This window comes from Ananas comosus, linkage group 24 (genome assembly GCF_001540865.1).
Source record: "Ananas comosus cultivar F153 linkage group 24, ASM154086v1, whole genome shotgun sequence".
Classification (NCBI taxonomy): domain Eukaryota; kingdom Viridiplantae; phylum Streptophyta; class Magnoliopsida; order Poales; family Bromeliaceae; genus Ananas; species Ananas comosus.
The window spans coordinates 1,601,040-1,616,344 of record NC_033644.1 but is presented as its reverse complement, the minus strand read 5'-3'; the positions used below and the strand labels follow the sequence as shown (position 1 = coordinate 1,616,344).

Sequence of the window (15,305 nt, the reverse complement as noted above, 5' to 3'; positions counted from 1 at the left end):
TTTATTCTAGTAGGAGACCTAAACCAAATGTTTATTAAGGTATACGGATATTTGGGCTTTTTTGATAAATAATACAATTTTTTTGAATAATACTAAATAAATTATTGTTATAAAAGAGAATTTTCTCACAAATATAAATGCAGAAATTTTCTTAAACTTTATCAAAATATAATAATATTTTAACAAGTTAATATTTTCTATATAATAAATATATATATTATATAAGAATAGTGGGTCTATTTCGTCGTCTGTGTTTTTAATTTTTTTGAGCTGTTAATCATCGTGTCAAGTCGTGCCGTGTCCATATCATCGGGTCCGTTCCGGTGTCTGTCATGCCTATTGCTATTGGTACAACCAGTAAGTTTATTCTAAGAAAAAATCTGATAATAAAATACTGCCTGAAAATCCAGAATTGAAATGAAACATCGTTGAAAGTTTCAGAGTCTGAAATTCGAATTTAAATATGAAGGACTGAGTAAGGCAATACATCTCTTCTCTTTTGTCTTTTTGGGACTAGAGTGAGTATACTCTTCTTCTGCCTCGTTTGGAATTTGGATATTCTAAGAGAGACCAATTGACATGTAAAAGTACATCTTAACCAAAGCTCTCCTCCTTTATTCGCCCCGAAGTAACGGTATGTGGGGTGTCAAAATAGATTAAGTTTAATACCGCTTCAAATCGACCTTCAACTCAAGAAGCAGAGCGGGACGTCGGGAACCTTTCTTGCCTCTTAGATTTGCTCCTTTTGTATCTCTAGCGTCGAAAGAATAAAGGATATAATCCGGCCCCCCCTCATCAAATGCATATTTAATAATATTGTGATAGGTCGCAATACGGATTGCTGATATAGTTTCAAAGAATTTAAAATCGTTCGCGATATCTGAAAAAATAAACAATATGAATAAGATGAACATATAATATGTATATTTTATGAGAACTATGGCAGATAGTATTTAATAATTCAAATTTTGTAGCGGAATAACAAATAGTGTATGTAGTTCACAATTACATGGTACGGGCTAGCTCCTCAGTCAGGTGTAGTTTGTTTAAAGATATAATTATAAAGTTGGATTTAATTAGATATATTTTAAGTGTGATTTTAACCTTATAATTAAAATTTTGGTTTTTAAATTTATTTTACATATTTAAAATTGTAATATAAGATGCATCATTTGAATTCAAATTGAACACAACAATTACATTTAAATTGAGAATTAAATTTTCAAAACAAATTCAAAATTCAAATTAAAAATTTCTTATTTTGAGGTTAATCTAATTTATGTTTTAAATTGTGAATTTCTAGGTGTTAAATAAGTTCTTTGACAATTAAATTTTTTCAAAACAAACAATATAATGGTCTGATTCTGTATTAGAAATCAAACCTTAAAATATAAATCATATCCAATTTCAAATCTACGAAGTATTTAGTCGTATCCAAATCATTTTAGTAGATATATATAACAATAAATCTCAGCCATTTGAAATATATACCCATCCGGAATTATATTCCAAAAAAAAAAAAAAATACAATCTCGTTTCCATAAAATCAACCGTATCCTCTCCTTACCTCCCTTAATATACCCTATCTTAAGAAGGGTCAATGATAGAATTTGTTAGGCAACAAACAATGTTTTAGGTTTTTGGTTTTTCTATCAAAATCATATAGAGGTTCATATGTACTAGGAAAAAGCAATTTTTAGAAGGTGCCTACAAAAACAAAAGAGAGCTAAATTACAATTTCGTCTCAAAACCATGATGACACGCTATACATTTGATCCTCAAACCTTTAATTTTTTCAAGTGTTACTGAATTATCTAAGTTGTTGCAATCAATACTCACATCCCAATTTAGTTGAGTAAAAATTAATGTCGCAAATATGCATATGATATTTTATAATGATGACAGGGACAATAAGCAAGATGTCATCTTGTACGTCCACAACGCATGTTAATACTTAGACAGGTTAAATTAGATATTCTGTAGTTTGATTAAATGATTTATAATAGTTTTTACCAGAATTTATCATAATTAAACTTTGAAAATCAAAATGTCACAAACATTATAATTTGAGGACCATAAAGTGAATTTACTCCTAAATTTTTTTCGCTGTCATAGAATCGCCTAATCATGATTTTAAACAAACGAGAAAGAATTAGAAACATTATTTGTTGCATACAAATTATATTCTTTAATCCTAATGACTCTTTCTTAATAAAAAGACATTTTTTAACTCTTTTTGGATTTTCATACAAAATAATGTGATAAGGTCCGAAAGAGAAACAAGGTAACATATATATTTTTTAGACATTGAAGTCATTGAGAATACTTTCAAATTGACTGAATTATTGGTGGAAATTTAGGGGTAGAACAAGATTCATTTCAAATTAAGTCATTTTGATTAGATTTTTATCCCCTAAATGTATTAGCGAAAGAATAAGTTCTAGTATTATTAGATGCGTTGAAGATCTTGTTTTTATCTTATTCATATATTTATAAGGTTGTAAAACTTAGAATACAACTACTAATTGTAGTTGGTGTCAGAAACGCGTAGAAAACAGTTTCTTAATTAGAAAACGTATTTAATAAATGTCTCTTTTTCGTTCTGTCTCTTTATTTCAAAGAAAATTATTTCTTTGAAAATTTATTTTCAAAATTTATTCAAATATATATTTTGTTTTTCAATTTTTTTTTTTAGGAAAAGAAAATATTTTACGAAAAATTTGGAAAGAAATATTTTCATTTTTTTAGAACCAAACCGACAGCAAAATTAACTGAAATAGAGATTATCAGAAAAATATGTTTCTCCGAAGTTCTTCCCACTCTTTTCAGACTTAGACAGCCTAAAAAACCTATCCACCCCGCGAGGCTATAATAGGATGTAGTTTTACTATCAATCTGAACAACACGTTTCGGTAACTAGAGTTCAACGCTGGTCGATCGTGCTGATTTTTAAAAATCCGAACCGAACCCGACTCCAAACCGAGACCCGCAGACCGAACCCGAACCACGATTTTCAAAATCCAATCCAAACCCAACCCGACCAAAAATCCAAGACCCGACCCGAACCCACCCGAACCCAACCCAAAAATTTTGAACCGAAAAATTATTCCCCTTTCAAATATTTCCAAAAGTATATTATATTAAATTTAAAATTTTAAATACAATTCAAAAAATATACATCAAATATATATATATTATATATAATATATTATATAATATATATATATTATATAATTACAATAAATCGGTTCGGTCGTCGTTCGGTTTCGGAGTCGATACAATCAAACATTACTAATCTGAATCCGAATCCGTCGGTTTTCTATTTTTTCATATCCATATCCAAACTCCATATCCATTATCCAGCGATATAATCCGTTCTCATTCGGGTGTCGGAGTTCGCGATAAAATTCGGATATCCATACCCATACATCCCTAGGTGAAGACGCATCATTAAAAAGTGGAAACTTCAGTTTTTACTATATTCATTTGCTACAACAAAAAAAAACTGGCAAAACTTCACTTCCACAGCTAGTCGGAGATATAATCATTTTCTGAGCTCTAATAAATCTAAATTCATTTCAATCCAAAATGAAAAAAAAACAGTCCTAATTAACGAAGCGAGTTAATAGAGAGTAGTGCCGTCATGCATCATAATGACGCGTACCATAGTAGCTTAATTCCGAATTATTCGCGAATATTCAGCAATTTTTGAATCCAATAAACAACGAGCACCGTTTTTGAATTTTTGCCAAAAATTCGAATAATATGCGCGTTTTTTTTTTTGAGCCAAAAAAATAATATTCCCGCGAAATAAACGGATTCAGCAATAATTCGCAAAAAAAGCCCTCTGCTTGCGACCTGCTGAGCGACTTGTGCCCGCCGGAGCCCAACTGAATCGAAAAAGAACCTGTCGCCAAAAAAAAAAGAAACAAACATTTCTGAAAACCATACGCCCCCTCACACGAGGCCACGACTCCCCCGCCCCCCACCCCACCCCTCCCAAAAAAGGGTTGCCCTAACTTCTCACTCCTCGCGGCGCGGCGCCGCCCCATCGACCCCTGCCGCGTTCCTCTTCCTTCGGCCCGCTCGCGACGCCATCGGAAGCCCTCCTCTTCGAGAAATCGAATATCGAAGCATCGAAGATCGGCCTTCTCTACTCTTCAGACATCGAAACCCTCCCTCGTCGCCTCTTCCCTCCTCTTCCGCTTCCGACACTCCGCTTCCGCTTCCTCTCCCGCTTCGCTTCCCTTCCGCTTCCGTCTCTCCCGCTTCCGCCTATCCAAACACAACATTTAGATCATTAACCGGGTGGTCTTTCAACCAGAGTCTACGATATGAGTTTTTTTCATTCTTCAAAGAAAAATTGAAGAGGTTTTAGTATCGATGGATACTTTTTATACACAAGTGGTGACTCTTACCTGAATATGTCCATTCTCTCTTAATCCACATAAAGAAGACCCACATAGTGCCAAATAATAATCTTAATAACGGCCAGAATCTCTTTGTATTATACCTAGATCAAATCATGATCTTGTCACTCTCCAAGAAGAAAATTTTGTTGGTTTCTTTCACTGAGAATCCATACTCACTGTTTCTACTATTTTGAAACATAACTCATTGGACCACTGTACATTGAGTTCATTCTTCAAAGCAAAAGTTGGAAGCTTTACATTTAAATATGACATCTTGATCTCTATTTGCATAATTATTTTTTTATTTTGAGGATAATAAGTTTACTATTTTTTTACTTTATATTAGTTATAATTTTGTATATTTTTATTTATATTCTTAACAAAATAGGAGTATTTATCTAAAGCATAAATCTTGACGCATACAAAAAAATGAATTTATAGTCACCGAATTTTGATCCCAATTATTTAATTGCGCTGTAACAAACGAATAATATCCGTATAAATCACCGTATCCGAATAATTGACAATCCGTTTCTAGCCTTTTTTTCAACGGAATTAAAACTAGAAGACGAATTTTATCAATTATACATCCAATTTAATCCGAATTAACTAACTATGATCCGCCATCTAGGATATGTATCAACCTCCGTATGAAATATTGCTTGATAAAACTCCGAATTTTTCCCCTTTTTACAACCAACTAAGACTTCCGAGCCTCCCCTCAACAGCCTATAAACTCCCTTCTTCCTCTCTCTTTTCTCCCACTCCTCTTCCTCTACCCCTCCATTCCCGAGGGATGATCCCAATTGTCCCTCCCCTTCCTCTCCCCATTGGGACTCTTCGATCCGCGCACTGCATAGCGGCCGCCCCGCCCCCTCCACCTCTACATCTCCAGCTCGCTCCGCTCCCTTACGCGCCGCACCCTTGCCTTCGCCCTTGCGCTTCGCCAAATTCCATCCCCTCCCCCATCTCCATTCCCTTCCCTCCCCCACCCCTCCTTACCTTACTCCGTTTATCCACCTCCCAAGCTCGGCTTCGCTCTCCACGTTCTACCGTCACACCGCCCTCGTCCTGACCTCTACTCCCGCATCCCCCAATCCATCCGACCCGCCCACAAAAATTGTCCCGATGAACTCTCTCTTTTTTGTTTCTACCTGCTTCATCTATGGCTATGTTTGTTTCGTCAAAAGTAGAGAAATATCTATTTTCACTGCTTCGTTTACTGCTACTTCACCTTCCGTTGAAACTCAAACTCTCCAAATTAAAATAGCATAATTACTTCGTCCCACCTCAAGCCTAAGTCAATTACAAAAAAAAAATAAAATAAAAAAAGTAAGAAAAGGAATAAAAAAATATTAATTTAATTCTCGCACCTCTAACATTATGTCATTAACTTCCTGCCATACGAATAATAAAAATGAAAGAACTTCAGTTCCACGACTATACAAACAAACAGTAGAAAAAAAGAAAAAAAAAAATTTTACCTGAACTATAATTCACCCGTAAGTCTACCTTAATCTGAACTTCACCCTGGGTGAAACAGATAAGCCCTATATGCCTGGACGACACAACTCTGTGACATCCCAATAGTCCCATATCGAATGAAAATAAGATTGTGATTGGACATATAAGACATCATGAAGATTAGTAATAATAATTAAAGTAGGGCTACTATACTCTTATGAGTATAGAACCCTTTGTACTCATAAGTTATTTTCGATGTTGGGGTTTTCGAATCGACAATCCACACCGTTAAACATGATCTAGAATATTTGAAACTTCTAGAAAATAAATTTCGTAATTTTTCGAAATCATTGTAAAGTCCATCAAGCGGGCATAAAATGAACGGTTGAAATCGAACGACATCATAAAAATGGATGAACGGATCCTTCAATTTAAGATCGGAGTTATTGATCTTTATTTAGATAGTGAATATAATTTTCTATCAAAAAATTCAACCTATTCCGATTTTTTTTCACCGTTAAACTAGCAAATATCTCATACCAGTCGTTAAAAATTGTCAATTTTGTGAGCTTTTGATCGTAAGGTAAATGATATCGAAAAATTATAAAATTTAATTTCTAAAAATTTTAAATGCTCTAGATAATGTTTAACGGTATGAATCGTCGATTCAGAAGCTCTATCATTAAAAACAACTTATGAGTACGAAAGCGATCGTACTCATAAGAATATAGTAGCCGGACTCATAATAATTAAATTTAAGCACTTTAAGCAGATGGTTTGAACCCAACAAGTTATTATTACTGGAAAATCAAGTCGTAACAAACTCAATGTTGTGTACTTCATCGATTTTATACTTCCAATTTTCACTCCTAGATGTGATGAATAGTCGGCAAACATATATATATATATAGTACATGATTGTGTAGATACACTGGGTGTAGGCAATAATTTGTCTTTTACTAGTAAATATATATACAGAGTAAAGCCTAACAACTTTATCAAACTTAAAAAGTTTAAGGGCCATAACAAAATTTGAATCCAAGTTCCCTGCAAAATAAGTATAACAATTAACAAAGTAGAATCAAGGTAATTTTGTCACCGACGCTAATTATATGCATAAGCAAATATAATTCAAGAGTTCTAAGAACTAAATAGGCCTCGAGATCGATTGAACGTACACCCTAATTAATCATGTGACAACCCCAGGGATAAAATGATCTTTTCGTAAGCAAATGTTGGATAGTTAAAGAAACATCATAAAAGAAAAAGAATACTGAGAATTGGATGTATTCATGGCAAAGTTTGGATCAGCACTAAATGGCAAGATGTTCAAAATTGTTCTGTATATGTAGAACACCTACGGATCGGATACGGATCACATAGAGGTTAGACCATGCCAAAACTGAAATGTTTCAATAAGGAATCAATCTGAAACTAGGTCCCAAAAGAAATTCAAAACTGATCAGATATGTTCTAGTTAGAACAGGCCTGAAGACTGTTTTAAGTCTGAACTCTGCGTCGAAACTTAGGTTCAGAGGATTGATTCAGACTAAACAAAGCTAGTTCATAGTATCAAATTAGATTCATCAGTGGACTTCTCTACCCACATTCGATGGAAAGACAACATCATCGAAAAACTGGAACTCTAGAAACCTAACAAAAACTGGGATCTTGATCCCCGACAATAGGACTAAAGAACTAAATATGCAGGTATAACAAACAATATACAAAAAAATTCTACTAACAGAAATAGGAAAGAAATATAATGTCGCTACTTATGTAAACGAAGATAGATTTCTTTCAGACTACTAAATCAAATGAAAGAAAAGAAATGCAAGGAAAGATCAATTTCATTCTTCGAAAGATTCTGTCATATACACAAATAGGTTACTACAGAAGAATCTACTATCACAAAAACAGATCATACCGATAAGTTTGTGGGGATCACAAGTGAGACATCAGATGGCAGGTGTAAGAATGAAGTAATCTTATTTCAGAGAAGATGTTACACTCAAAAGCAAGTGCCCAGGATAATTTAGAGCACTCACCAATATTAGGCATAGGAAAAAAAAAAACATTCAAACACCTAACATAACTTCAAAACACCACAATGTCATCGCAATCATATCGTGAATGTTCTCTCTCTACATAGTTAATAAAGAAAATATAGCATTAGGATTTGACCTGATTTTACAGCTTCATTGGAAATAATCTGATCACTCGTAAAGCAGCAAAACTAATCACGCTCAAAAGTATCATGATTCGGAGAGAAGCTCAGTCTGATCTTTCTGCTTTTGCTGCTGTTGTTCCCTTTTCTTCAACTCATTCTCGTATTTGGCTAGCCTCTCCTTCATCTTTTCCTGGATAACAACTCCGCCTCAGAACAACAAAGGAAATATGCAAAGCGAGAAAGGAACTTAAAAGAGAGGATTTGGATTTGCCTTGTAACTCTTCTCAACCCGGTGCATGACATAGAAGCCGAGGACTCCGCCGAGGATAGTCCCTGTTATGATTCGAATGTACGCCCACTTGTACGACACCATCTCTTTCGGTCCTCCCTTTTCCTTTGATAGCAGCTACTATGTCCTCCCTTTTCCTTCGATATTAGCTACTATCTGTGCGCATGCAACACATATTTGGGAAAAAGAAAACAGCAAATTATTTTGGGTAAAAAATATATTTTGCAACTTATAATGCAATGCCCAAGAAGGTTGGTGTTGGCTTTCACTTATTACCTGATGATTCAAGGCTTGCTTTTTAGGATCTTGAGGTAAGAGACAATGATGGATTAACTTGTATTCAAAACACTGCAACATTTAGAGTCCAACGATTTCATTAAAAGCAATCAAGTATCAAGGCACCATTATCCTCATATCAAATAAGCAAACAAACATAAAACAAATGACAAATGGAACGAAAACAAAGCACATTGGTTGAATGCTCTTCTGCACTACATTTACCTGACATGCTTTTCAGTAAATTTACCAAATATTTTCCTTCCTTGTCACTCTCATCCCATCATTTCTTTAATTCATCTTTATGCTATTTGCAATTCAAAACGTCAAATTATCCCAGTTGGTAAATCTTTTGCCGAAATTCGGCATAAAATTAAACGAGAATAGTAAAGAAAATAAAATACGAATAAAAGTAAAGGAAGCCCCATCTTATTCAGTTCAAAAACATAGTTTTAAAGGCGCAAAGGACTCCTGAAGCCTAAGTGCTAGGGAAAATCATGCAGTTATGCACACATTTTCACTTTATTTAAGATAAAATGCCGCTTAATAAGATATATGAACAAATGTGTGGCTCAAATCAATGCATATATATAAATGAAAATGTGGTGGCCAAGCACATCCACTTTCACACTTCAGAGGCGCAAACAAAAAATTTGAAACTGCTTCGGAACTTCCCTTCTCCTATACTTTAAAATGGCGGCAGGAACCACCATCGCCAAATGCTTCTTCAGCGACTGTTCCCACCGCATCGGAAGAGAGAAGCTATAAAGCGCTTCTACAACTATTTTGGTGCAATGAACTAGGCCTTACATTCCCAAACTAGGCTTTAGTTTAGCAAATTAGAATTACCAAGAAAAACAATGAAAAACATTTGTTTGGTACCGTTGCCATTTTTTTCTCTATGTTTTAAAAAATAGAATTTTTACATGAAATAGTACAGAAAGAGATAGTGGATTGCTTGCAATTCTTACATTCACTATATTTGTTGGGCAAAAAAAAAAAAACAAAAATTTAGAAACAACTTCTTTTTTTTCCATGATTTTTGTCATCCATTACTCGACCGAAGTGTATTATTACAAGCTAACCAATCATGACGACTTTTTTATATGAAATTAGTGTTTCAACAAAATAAGATCGGAAAAAAAAAAGGGGGCAATGATGCCAAATGAGGCCTAAAACCTATTAATTATAATTAGAGCTCAAAACAGCAGGAATTAGACTCAAAATTTGTTCATCTCCAACTAAGTTTAAACAAAATTACGCAATTACATTGGACAAAAGCTAAATAGAATCCGATTTACATGATGAGCCAAATATTATATTGCACAAGAAAAACACAAATCCAAAACCCTAAAAACAGCAGGATCAACTACAGATAAGCAAAATTGTGTACTCACATCATCAACACAAAAGCTAAATAGAGTTCAATTTGGATGACGACCCAAAGATTACATGAGAGAAACTCAAAATTCTAAACCCTAATTTATGAATCAACCATTAATAAAAGGCATGAAGCTTCCTAGCTTTTTCCCTTCCATATTCTATTAGAAAGGTTTAGGAGATGATGGAGTTGGGCAGGGTAGTCTGACCTTGCGATGGCGACGGTGGGCGTCGGATGGGAAGGAAGACAGCACGATTTGCAGTCGGATGATCGAGCCGCCTGCCTTCCTTGTTCAGCTCGACGCAGAAGGCAGTCTCACGTTTGGCTCAAGAAAAAGAGCGATGCCTTCCTTGTTTCACTCCAAAACTGGAAAGACATGTTATTCGGGTTAATTGCATACAGGTCCATATAAACATAATAAATTACAAATACATTTCTACAAAATTTATTTTTCACATATTGTTTCTGTAAAAGTCATGATTTTTTCAAATATATTCTTGCTGTTAAAAAAATTTAGTTAACCATAGGCTAAATACTTAATCTTGATTAGTTAATGAGATGAATTGACCTTTTTATCTATCTTAAATTAATAATAATTGGGACTTTTTGAAGGGCAAATTTGTGATGACAAAAAGGTCATTTCACTTATAAAATAAATGGACTTTAATAGTAACAAACCAGAGGGACATATTTGAAAATATTAAGACTTTTATAACGACAATATTTAAAAATTAAACTTTATAGGGATATATTTGTAATTCACTATATTTATAAGGATCTGTATAAAATTAACCCTTATTATTTATTTAACTGTAATTTTATTTTCGTCAAAATTTAAACTCTAGTAATTAACTTTAGCCCAACTCAGGCCAAAATCAATTATGAAAACAAAAAGTTGAAAAAAAAATAAAATACTAACTCATATTTCACACCTTTAACGTTTCCGTGCCATTCGCTTTCTTTCAAATAAATATCAGAACTGAAAAAAAAATTTAGTTCCACCACCATACAAATAAATATCAAAAGAAAATTATTTTTTATTTGAATTTCAGTTTCATTCAAAAGCCTACTTCAATCTAAATTTCATTTTCAGTGAAACAAATAGACAACAGGTGTAAGAAGGTAAAATGTACAGAACATATCTCAATTATAGACCATTTTAAATTGACTATCAAATCTTTTAAAATTTTAATTTTATTGTCCAATCTGTTAATTTGTTTGATTGACTCTGTCAGCAATACTTTAATTTCAAATTTTGAATACGCCGTTATCTTTACCAGTTCAATTAGTATACTTCATATAATTCTCGCTACTATAATTTTATTAAAGTGAACAGTTAACTTAAATTTTGAGATTAAAGGTCGCCAACTGACTTAAATCAAACAAATTGAAAGATTAAATAGTAAATTCAAAATTTTGAATTTCAAGATAATACATTAGGTCAGGTAAGTTATACACTTGTTTAGCGTGCAAGAATTACTCTCCACTCACTAATAAAGGTTACTATTTTCGTAGTAGTATTATTAACTTTTTTTCTTTTAATACTAAAAAGAATTTTGTGAATCCTAACACCCCGTTTGGATTGAATATAAGATGGGGTATAAAGGCTTTATACCCCATCTTGTACCCAAACGCAATTTGGTTAAGGTGAGAACTATACGGATTATTCTAGAAATAACCCGTTAAGGATGGGAACTATAGTTCTCATCCCGAGTGGGAACAAGCTTAGGAACAAGCTTGTTCCCACCCACTTGGGTACAGAGAGAGAGAGAGAGAGAGAGAGTGAGTGAGTGAGGTTTGTTTTAAAATAGAATTTAAATTTTTTAGAATTTAAAATATGTAATTTTAAAATTAAAATTGTAAATCATAAATTCTAAATTTTAAAGTTTAAAATTTAAATTTGATATTACAAATTTTTAAATTTTAACTGTGATATTTTAACTATTTCAAATTTAAATTTGGTCTTAAATTTAAATTTTAAAATTTATAAATTTAAATTTTAAAATTTATAAATTTAAATTTTTAAATTCAATTATAGGAATAATATCATTATTTTCTATTTATAATCATCAACTATTTTTCTTATTCCAAATAACTATCCAAATACAATTTTTCTAGTTCCAGCTTATACTAATATTTTAATCCAAATAAAAAAAATACCCTGATTCTTACAAAAATCCATACTTATACCTATCCCTGAAATAACTAGTTCCTACTAATTTACGAACCAAACTAAGCCTAAAGGTTACTTCACATTTATATATGTATTTATTCTTAAAATATGCTCCTTCTCTCTCTCTCTCTCTCTCTCTCTCTCTCTCTCTCTCTCAATAAAAGAAAAAACAAAACAAAAGAAACTTTTTTTTTTTTTTTGTACATTATGCTGGGGCATTTTCTCTGGTTCTACATGGTCTAAGTAGCCTGGATCCCAATGGCCAATTTTTATATCTTTCTTAGAAATTAGGGAGGTGCTTATAATTGGTGTGTTTTGGGCTAGTTCTGGCTTTTTGGGCCCTAGAGCCCTTTTCTCTCTTTCTTTGGCTATTTTTTTTATTTCTTTTTGGCTAAGAGCTCAAACATAAATAATCCTATAACAAGTAGTAAAAAAGGTAAAAGATTTATTTATACTACTAAATTGATGCCGAATAGGATTTAGTTTTATGGTTGATTGGATTCTAATGATATGTCACATTCTTGGATCTATGTGGGCTTTAGCTCAGCCAAAATTTTCTAACAAATAGTATCAGAGTCTATAGATTGATCCTGAATTAGCCGCTCATCTATGTATTGTAGTATATATAGTGGCCTATTTATGTGGTATATTTTTTTATACGCTCAAAAGAGTTAAAAATAGCTGAAGTCCCCGGAAGTGTGGGCTAGTTGTATGTACTTAGAACTTTCTCTTCTTTTTTATTAGGTATTTTATGCGCTTATATATGTTCCGAAAATCGTGCTCAATGAATTCAAAAAAACAGTGGTAATTGTTTTAGAGTGGTTCAAGATCACAAGCTTGTTTGGGAGCAAGATTATGGTGATTGATTTTGTTTACACTTTTCTTCCTTTTTCTTTTTCCTGTGTTTAATTACATCTATGAGCTTGATTATGTGATAGTTCATGTTTAGGTTTAGAGAACCATTTCAAGTCCTTTTTCTTTTTTCTTTTTTCTTTTTTCTTTTTTCTTTTTTCTATTTCTCTTACTTAGGTATGGAGACTGTCATGCATCTATATTCCCTATTTTTATTTATATTAAGTTTTAAGAATACTTGCATATTTTTTTTATCTACTTTTATCTATAGCCCATTTAGGGTGCCATAAGACATCCGGAACTCGTTAATGTGTTTGAATGAATACAAAAGATGTTTGTGGGTCGGATGGCATTTAATTTGAGAAGAACTTGTGATGTCCTTTGTGACTTGCTTTGAGGGCAAAAAGAATGGTCGGTCTGATATATATGAAACGAAATGTACTTCTCTATAGAGAAATTTTTTTTTTTTTTTTTGAGAGATAGCTAACACGCTACCCACTTTGTTTATTTCATTTAAAAATAAATTTAGCTAGAAACGAGAATCAACTAGGATTCGAACTTGAGTCTCGGATATCAATCACCAAACCTTTTGCCACTTGTTTTAGGGACGGTCGATCTATAGAGAAATTATTTGTTGGGAACTCTTTGGAGTTTAACGAACAATTCAATATAAGACGTGATGCTGAATAGTAAGGCTTGCAAGGAGCACGCATGGCTAAAACATCTACATTAATATTTTACTGTTTTCTAATCAAAACTCAGAAAGGCTGGTCTAAATGTGCGGTACTTAGAAGCCGCACATAAATCCACATGCCAAATCAATTTGTTCTTATTTTTATTTTTAAAAAAAACGAGCTTCTCACTGTTGGCTTAAATGGACCAGCATCCTGCCCTGTCCTGTGGCGGGAGGCTATGTTAGGCCGAGTCATGTTCGAAATGGTGTGAGGCTGGATGGGCTGAGTCATATTCGAAGTGGCGTTAGGTTGGTTGAACCGAGTCACAATCGAGATATGTGGGCGCTGTATCTATATGCCTTAAGTGGATTAGTTGCATATTTCTAACAGTTCGAACTTGTGGGATTAATGATTAGCGCCAACGATCTGACACTCATCACTTTCCTCCTATTTATCCTTTTAAAAAAAAAAAATTGTAATCAATGATGGATCATTTATTTATGGGAAAACTTCAAATACCCTACCTGTGGTTTTGCAGTTTCCCACTTTAGAACCATGTGGTTTAAAGTGTATCATATTGTTTTATTTTTCTCTTTCTATTATCCATTTCGAGATATTTTTTTTATTAAATCAGTGACAAAGTTAAAACTAAAAGAAACTAAAATGAATATTCGATAAACCTAGGTAGAGTATCTGAAGTTTTTTTTATATAATTAAACAAAATATTAAACCACAGAGTACTAAAGTGAAAAAGTGCAAAACCACAGGGTATTAACTTTTGATACACTTTAACCCACAAGGTACGAAAGTGAGAAAGTGTAAAACGATAAAGTACTAACTTGATACACTTTAAATCATATAGTATTAAAATGAGAAACTACGAAACTACAGTAGGGTATTTGAAGTTTTTTTCTTTATTTATTTATTTATTTATTTACATCATGTGTTCAATGCTCAGCCGCCCACCAGCCTCTTGTTTTCTCAACGAACGCGCGTGGTACGCGTGCTGGCAAGTCAATTCTTGGAGTGCGACCATTGATTACTTCATCCTTCAACTCCCTCCATTATTTTTTTCGCCTCCTATACTCCACTCTACTCACATTTATTAAAATCATATGGTACTGCTTCGTGCTCAAAATTTATCATTACATTACATGTTGTGACATATCGATATGTGTGGATCATAATATATATATATATATATATATATAGAGTTGAGCTAGAATACTCTCGATAGTAAACGGGGCGTTTTACTATCGAGTTGTTTTCGATGATAGAGCTTCCAAATTGACGATCGGCTCCGATGAACATGATCTATACCACTTGAAGTGTTTAGAAATCAAATTTCAAATCTTTTCGACATCATTTGCCTAATGATCAAAGGGTTTCAAAATTTGTAATTTTAATGGTAGATAAGAGACGTTTTCTCGTTTAACGGTGTAAAGATATCCAAATCAATTGAATTTTTGTTAGAAAATTCTTTAAACTATTTAAAACAAGATCTATACTCTTGATCTTGATTACAAGACTCCTATCATCATTTTTTAAAGAATATTCATTTTCAGCCATTCATTTTTTGTTCACTAGATGGATAAAAGAACAATATCGAAAGTG

At 33.0% G+C, this 15,305-nt stretch overlaps 1 long non-coding RNA gene across 1 annotated transcript; it reads right to left on the bottom strand.

Moving 5' to 3' along the window:
* On the bottom strand, window positions 8,461–10,355 carry LOC109728540. The gene is made up of 3 exons (XR_002220989.1): window positions 10,201–10,355; window positions 8,612–8,683; window positions 8,461–8,491 (listed from the first exon to the last, which is right to left on the bottom strand). It is a non-coding gene; the product is annotated as an uncharacterized LOC109728540 (long non-coding RNA).